Raw genomic sequence first — 8,774 nt, 5'->3', positions numbered from 1 at the left:
AGATTCAAATGATATATATAACCCAAACAAGGTCGGGGTCTCTTATTCGGTCCCCCCTATAAAAATAGCTCAGTAGCACTTGTGTTCATTTTTTTGTTTATAATTTAGGATTGTTCCTTTTTTATATATTCCAATACCTTGTATCATAAAATAGACTCCCTACAAAATATATTTTTAATAAAACATAAATCGTTTATGCTTTAATTAACAAGTAAATCGAATTCTACCAAAAGGGTCTCATTTTCGGGGTCTTTACCCTAGAGGGAGTTGAATTGTCAACAGCGATTTAACTTAAAATTCGTGTGCCAGAAGTATTTTACCACGGCACATTTCATAAATACAAGTACACACGTTTGTCATGCAAAAACTAATTGCATGAAAGTCCCATTTCAGATATTTCATCATTCGCAATCACTGGTCACAAGAGGCAAGGAATCAGCAGCAAGCAATCAATAACATTGGTTTTCAGTGAATCAAAAAAAATCAAGCTTTTGTAATTACAAAATTCGCTCCTAAATATTTAATACATTATTACAAAATCGTCTTTATAGCATATATACACCCTGTAAACAATATTATTAAGCACTTCTGCCATCTGTTGAAATTTAAGAAAGCATCAAAATTTCCTAAATTAAACTTTGATACAAGTTAAAATAAGAACACAAATTAGATCCTTAGAAAAATATTTGGACGTAAAAGGGATGAGGAGACAGGTGAATGAAGAAGGTCACATAATATATAACTACGTAATTTGTATTTATCTCTAGATATTATTAGAATAATTAAATCAAGAAGACTTACTACCCGTGACAAAAATATTGAGCCCTCGGTTTACGTGCTTGTAAAATTGTACTCCGTGGGAGGAAAGAAATCAAATATACATCATTGGAAAGCTTCAAGTATCTACTTTTCAATAAGCGTTATCTGAAAATTAATCTTAACTTTGTTATCTTACTATAATAAATAAATCACTGAAAAGTGTAGTTTTTCTTCCAGTTTTTCACGAACGGGGAACTTAACACCATACAGTTCATAATCGACTGTACATATAATTTTAAGATTTCGTGTACTTGAAGTTTGATTATCTCTGCACCTCTGTAGAAAAAATCAAATGCATATTTTTACTAGATTCTTCAAAAATTGGCGTTTTAGGGAAATGTGCAAACTTGAAATTCATAATTACAAATTCAATGAAATTGCAAGAAACTGTTGATATAACGCATAGGATCAAATTCAAGAAGTTTGGCGTGTGTACCTCAAATATGGTTCCAGATATTAATTATTCTTTCGCACTCCTAATATGGTAAACGGGTGCATGACGTATGCCCGGGTGCGGCCAATCTCAGACTCCGCGGGCTGCAGGCGACTTCCACAGCGTTGCCGTTTCGCTGCACTTCGCTTCAAGAAACGCGCAAGTGCGTTCCATGTAGCCGATCCAAAGTATTGTCGCAGCATAAAATAATGAATGAAATATTTCTCATATTGCAAATGGAGTACTGCTGTACTGCTGTTTGGAAGGGGGGATTTCTTCTATCCGGTAACGTCATATGATACGATACCCGGTAGAGGTACATAGTGGTTCGGATCCCACTTTCAACTGTAAGTTCAGTTCCGATTAGCCTAAAGTGCATAAAGTGAACTTAAAGAAAGCGAAAACAACTCCACCCAGCTTTATATGGACGTCATTTTCCAAGTATTATTTTATGTCGCTCATTTAAACAGATATATTGAGTGCAACGATGTTCGATGAGAGATCCATCCAGTCTTCTCTGTATACAATAATAACGCACCTGATGTGTACAGCGATTTCATAAGCAAGGGAAACAGAGCGAGGTGCGTACTAGCGATAGCAACGCATACAAATTATATTTAAAAAAAATGCGCATTTGAAGCCTTCACAACATGTAACATTTCAAAATATATTTCGAGCAAAAACGCATGTAAATTGTGGTTATCTCTCAAAATTCACTTTAGCATTGTATCCAGTAGTGGTGGTGGTTTCAGCATTTAACGTGTTGCTATACATTCCATCTGAAATATTGCTTTTATATTTTGGTGTCTTACACAGCTGCAACTGTTGTAATAAACAAGGAGTTGTGGGTTCATTTAGAGAGACAGAAGGACTAAAAACTAATAAATTTTCAATAAATGAAATGAGTGAAAGGTAAAAGTATAAAATGGTGTTCATAATGGATTCTGTTGAACTGGATAATTAAAATAAAAGTCGTGTATCTTTCTTCTCACTACATCTTGCAAAAACTCGACCAATAAAATATTGGGTCGATGCAAATTTTTGTTGTTCCCTTTTTCTTTACATACCTTTTCACTGTGCTGACGTAACCCCCAAACACTCCGCCGTGCACTTGACACCTTGGCTTATGTCGTGACATGAGCCCATTCGTTTCTCCTGGTAGAAATATCTCTTGACACTGACTATCATTTCTTTTGCACCACTATGATATTACCGTCTTGCCATTATCATGCAACAAAAAATCACTTCACAGTGATTATTATGGCTATGTGGGAGGCAAGGAATCAGGAATCAATAAATAATTCATGGCAGGAATGTAAACACAGAAGTGGCAAAAGAAACTTTCGGCATCTCTACAATGCTTTCCTTTGCGCAACACATTGTTTCGTCTCATTTCCCGTGTCAAAGCTGCTTAGACGCAGAGTTTAAAGGGCAAGCAGAAACACTGGGCAACAAAGTTCACTTGCTCTATATGCGTTCTTAGCAACGATGTGAATTGCGCGGGAACCGGTTGCCAAGAAAAACAATTGGCTCTGTTGTTTTCAATTTTCACAGTGTGCAAGAATGAGATATGGAAGTTTGATTTTTATTCCACTGCCATAATTTTGATATGCATTTCATGACCATTGGGCTGACAATTACCGAGATTGCAACATCATAATTAATCATTAATTGTGGCTGTTCTACAGCTGATAGTACCATTATATTTGGCTGAGATATTTCAAAATAACCAAGCTTCAATCACAAAAAAACATCATATTTTTACGACGGTTTTACACGAAACTACACACAATTGAATTCGACTAATGTAAAAATTACACGAAAAAACTACATGTTTACAAACATTTTTGTCTGAATAGAAAATAGACAGAGTTAAAATCACTTTGTCTTGCTTTTGTCTAAAAGCAGACACTTGTAGCTTTCCAATGAGGTATATTTAACTTTTCTCCTCCCAAGGAGTACAGTTTCACAAACACGCGAACCGAGAGCTCAATATTTTTGTCACGGAAAGTAGGTGAGCAGACCATGTGGCACGAATGGGAGAGAAAAGAACAGTTTACAGGATTCTTGTTGGGAAACCTGATAGTAAGGGATAACGTTGAGATGGACCTAATGGAAATCTGTAAGGATGGAAAAGATTGGATTGATCTTGCCCAGTAGTTACAGATGGAAGACTTGTGTTGATGCAGCATAAACCTTCGGGTTTAAGAAGGCTAGAGAGTTAGTTAGTTAGATGCACGCGATACACACACGTGATGGCAAATGACCATTTATGCAAGCCAACACAAAAGACCAGTATGTGTTTATTAGCTACTAAGTATCCACATACGACAGAAACACGAAATTTTATAGGCGAAAAGATGTATACTCTAAAAAGGAATTACTAAATAGCCTACAGTAAATTCCCGTACATTCAGATAATTTGTTCACCATATTTGAAGTTTAATAAAACCGAAAGCCTTCCCTTAACCCAAATTGAGCTTAGTAGTGACAGAGCAAATAAAAGACGTAAGGCAGAAGTTGTTTGATTGAAACAGAATATATTGATTAAAGAAATGATGAAGCACTGTAAAATATCAAATACAAAATCCGTTACAGTTCACTCTTAATTTACAAAAATAGATTATCTGTGGATAATTGAGTCATACTGTTTTAATGAACCCTTTTCTAGACCCTTCTAGATCCCCCCATGAATGTTTGCAGCATGGAGTTCCCTTTTGACAGTTTTGTTTGAAATGGGGTTCTGGAGATGCCTGTTCATTTCAGATGTTATCTCGGATAACGATTGCTTGTGCTTTCGGGCCACTATGCGCTTCAACACCCACCTATCCCGAGCAGGTCCACTGTTGTGCTTTGAAGACGCCATCTTACTTTGTGTTGTGTACGCTGTCATAACGGCTGATACTGTTCTCCTTGCACACCCCACAAGGTTTGCGGTTTCCGTCACCGAGGCTCCAGCTGAACGTGCTCCAACAATCATGCCTCTTAAGAACTCTGTCAGGTCTGACATTGCAGCGTCTCTTGAGAGCGTACGATAGACGAATGCAGCACCAATGATTGATGTTGACAGACTAGTACCCTCCCCTTCACTGCCACTAGGTGGCAGACTTCAGAGCCAGGTGGTGCTGATGTACTGCCGGTGTGAAATGTGGCATACTTTTTCACAGTTGTTCGTATGATCTTATCCTCCATCTGTACATGTTTGAAGGTCATTGTAATTTTTGAATTCAACTATTTCATTATTCTTAAAACAAGAGGAAACAGGAGAAATATACAGGGTGATTCTAAAGGTATAGTACAAACGAAAACCAGAGATACCTCCCATGAAATAGAGACGAAAGTTCCCCTTCCACTTTGCCGAGAGATGCCTCCGTGAGGAGCTAGACAACGCCGAAAACGTGTGAAAATGAACTTCACACCTCTGTACAGCCAGTACCAGTGAAGATAGAAAGGCGGAACAAACGAAGTCAAAAGGAACACCAAAGTCGCCCATCCGAAAAACACTAGGCGGCAGCTGTGCAACGCATGCGCATGGGGTTCCACAAAGGAAATAGGAGTGTCCCGCAAGACAAGTGAAGGTAAAGGGTAGCGATCGGCAACGGTAGGGACAAAAGAAGCAAGGAAGCATTAAGTAACAATTGCACAGCGGGAAACAAACACATGCAGCGCGTGGGGAGTCCCCAAACACAGTGGGGAGACACCGCAGCAAGAACAAAGCACGGTTCAACAAAAGAGAAAGAGGACCGGACGGGGAATGGTACCTGTCAAGGAGACAACAAATGCGGGACGAGGGATTCCCCGTAGCAGCACCGAGGGGATGTCACACAGAGGTCGTGCGCCAGCAGGACAAACACAGCAACTACGGGCACAGGAGGTTTATTGCCACTCAAAGGTGCACTTACAGATAGGAATAGTACGTAGTACGTAGTCGTACCCCGGACTGACGTTGTTACAAAAATTGCTCAAATTGACGTCCACCACATTCAATGCAGGCATTGCAGAGTCGCAGGAAATTCTGGCGTACCCTATCAAAAATCCCTGGCATGGTACACACCTCGGCCGATGCTGCAAGTATCCGCGCTACCAATGTTTCCTTGTCAGGCATCGGGGTCTCGTAGACGAGTGTTTTCACATGGCCCCACAAGAAGAAATCCATTGGTGTGAGGTCAGGCGAACGGGCGGGCCAGGGGACGGGGCCCTCTCTGCCGATCCAGCGCTGTGGGTAGGTATGGTGCAAAAGGGTTCGCACTGTGCCATCAAAATGTGCAGGCGCTCCATCCAATTGAAACCACATACGATGTCGCACGTTGAGGGGTACATCTTCTAGCAGCTCTGGAAGGACTGATGCAAGAAAGGTGCGATAGAGGCGGCCATTTAAACGTGGTGGCAGCAGGTATGGACCGATAATCTGTTCATCGATGATACCTGCCCAGATATTCACTGCCAACTGGGTCTGATGGTGCACCTCGACTGCTGCATGTGGATTTTCATAATCCCACACATGGCTGTTTCGGCAATTGAAGATGCCCTCACGGGTGAATGTTGGCTCGTCCGTGAAAAGCACATGGCGCAAAAAACGGGGATCGTCGGTACAAAACTGCAACAGTCGTTGACAGAATTCCACACGTCGTGGGTAATCTCCAGCCTGCAACGCGTGGACTCGCTGTGGATGATAGGGGTACAGCAGATCATCATGAAGGACACGCCACACTGTCGACTGTGATACTCCCACTGCACGTGCAATGCTACGGGTGCTAGTGGACTGTGTGTCGTCCACGCGAGCAAGTACGCCCTCCTCGACCGCCGCGGTGCGCACATGTCTTGGGTGACCGACATGATGGCTTGCACGTAACACACCCGATTCACCAAGGGTACGGTGCACGTTCGAAAACAACCTGCTGTCGGGTTGTCGCCTCTCCGGATACCGTCCGCGATAAAGGCGTGCAGCTGCTCGGCCATTGCCATCTGCAAGGCCGTAGACAAAATGCATGTCCCTCAGTTCTACAAATGTGTAGCGTTCCATGGTACGGTGAATCGGGTGTGTTACGTGCAAGCCATCATGTCGGCCACCCAAGACATGTGCGCACCGCGGCGGTCGAGGAGGGCGTACTTGCTCGCGTGGACGACACACAGTCCACTAGCACCCGTAGCATTGCACGTGCAGTGGGAGTATCACAGTCGACAGTGTGGCGTGTCCTTCATGATGATCTGCTGTACCCCTATCATCCACAGCGAGTCCACGCGTTGCAGGCTGGGGATTACCCACGACGTGTGGAATTCTGTCAACGACTGTTGCAGTTTTGTACCGACGATCCCCGTTTTTTGCGCCATGTGCTTTTCACGGACGAGCCAACATTCACCCGTGAGGGCATCTTCAATTGCCGAAACAGCCATGTGTGGGATTATGAAAATCCACATGCAGCAGTCGAGGTGCACCATCAGACCCAGTTGGCAGTGAATATCTGGGCAGGTATCATCGATGAACAGATTATCGGTCCATACCTGCTGCCACCACGTTTAAATGGCCGCCTCTATCGCACCTTTCTTGCATCAGTCCTTCCAGAGCTGCTAGAAGATGTACCCCTCAACGTGCGACATCGTATGTGGTTTCAATTGGATGGAGCGCCTGCACATTTTGATGGCACAGTGCGAACCCTTTTGCACCATACCTACCCACAGCGCTGGATCGGCAGAGAGGGCCCCGTCCCCTGGCCCGCCCGTTCGCCTGACCTCACACCAATGGATTTCTTCTTGTGGGGCCATGTGAAAACACTCGTCTACGAGACCCCGATGCCTGACAAGGAAACATTGGTAGCGCGGATACTTGCAGCATCGGCCGAGGTGTGTACCATGCCAGGGATTTTTGATAGGGTACGCCAGAATTTCCTGCGACTCTGCAATGCCTGCATTGAATGTGGTGGACGTCAATTTGAGCAATTTTTGTAACAACGTCAGTCCGGGGTACGACTACGTACTACGTACTATTCCTATCTGTAAGTGCACCTTTGAGTGGCAATAAACCTCCTGTGCCCGTAGTTGCTGTGTTTGTCCTGCTGGCGCACGACCTCTGTGTGACATCCCCTCGGTGCTGCTACGGGGAATCCCTCGTCCCGCATTTGTTGTCTCCTTGACAGGTACCATTCCCCGTCCGGTCCTCTTTCTCTTTTGTTGAACCGTGCTTTGTTCTTGCTGCGGTGTCTCCCCACTGTGTTTGGGGACTCCCCACGCGCTGCATGTGTTTGTTTCCCGCTGTGCAATTGTTACTTAATGCTTCCTTGCTTCTTTTGTCCCTACCGTTGCCGATCGCTACCCTTTACCTTCACTTGTCTTGCGGGACACTCCTATTTCCTTTGTGGAACCCCATGCGCATGCGTTGCACAGCTGCCGCCTAGTGTTTTTCGGATGGGCGACTTTGGTGTTCCTTTTGACTTCGTTTGTTCCGCCTTTCTATCTTCACTGGTACTGGCTGTACAGAGGTGTGAAGTTCATTTTCACACGTTTTCGGCGTTGTCTAGCTCCTCACGGAGGCATCTCTCGGCAAAGTGGAAGGGGAACTTTCGTCTCTATTTCATGGAAGGTATCTGTGGTTTTCGTTTGTACTATGCCTTTAGAATCACTCTGTATATTTCTCCTGTTTCCTCTTGTTTTAAGAATAATGAAATAGTTGAATTCAAAAATTACAATGACCTTCAAACATGTACAGATGGAGGATAAGATCATACGAACAACTGTGAAAAAGTATGCCACATTTCACACCGGCAGTACATCAGCACCACCTGGCTCTGAAGTCTGCCACCTAGTGGCAGTGAAGGGGAGGGTACTAGTCTGTCAACATCAGTCATTGGTGCTGCATTCGTCTATCGTACGCTCTCAAGAGACGCTGCAATGTCAGACCTGACAGAGTTCTTAAGAGGCATGATTGTTGGAGCACGTTCAGCTGGAGCCTCGGTGACGGAAACCGCAAACCTTGTGGGGTGTGCAAGGAGAACAGTATCAGCCGTTATGACAGCGTACACAACACAAAGTAAGATGGCGTCTTCAAAGCACAACAGTGGACCTGCTCGGGATAGGTGGGTGTTGAAGCGCATAGTGGCCCGAAAGCACAAGCAATCGTTATCCGAGATAACATCTGAAATGAACAGGCATCTCCAGAACCCCATTTCAAACAAAACTGTCAAAAGGGAACTCCATGCTGCAAACATTCATAGCAGAGTGGCAATTCGTAAGCCGTTGGTGACATCACGTAATGCTGTCAAGCGACGCCAATGGTGCAGAGCTCACAGAAGTTGGTCCCCACAGCAGTGGCAACAAGTCATCTGGTCTGATGAATCAACATTCACGTTATTTCAGACCACCGGGCACGTTTATGTGTGGATTCTTTGTCTCTCGTGATAAAACAATTGGACTGATGAAATATGTTAAATTGGACCTTAGTTCAGCTTAAATAGTATTATAACTAATTCTATCATAATTATGGCATGTGCCATGGAAAACTGCTTCCAGCACACAAATATTCAAATTA

The sequence above is a fragment of the Lepisma saccharinum genome, chromosome 21 (genome assembly GCF_977018435.1).
Source record: "Lepisma saccharinum chromosome 21, izLepSacc3.1, whole genome shotgun sequence".
Lineage (NCBI taxonomy): Eukaryota > Metazoa > Arthropoda > Insecta > Zygentoma > Lepismatidae > Lepisma > Lepisma saccharinum.
The sequence above is the reverse complement of the archived record's forward strand: the minus strand, read 5'-3'. Positions refer to the sequence as shown.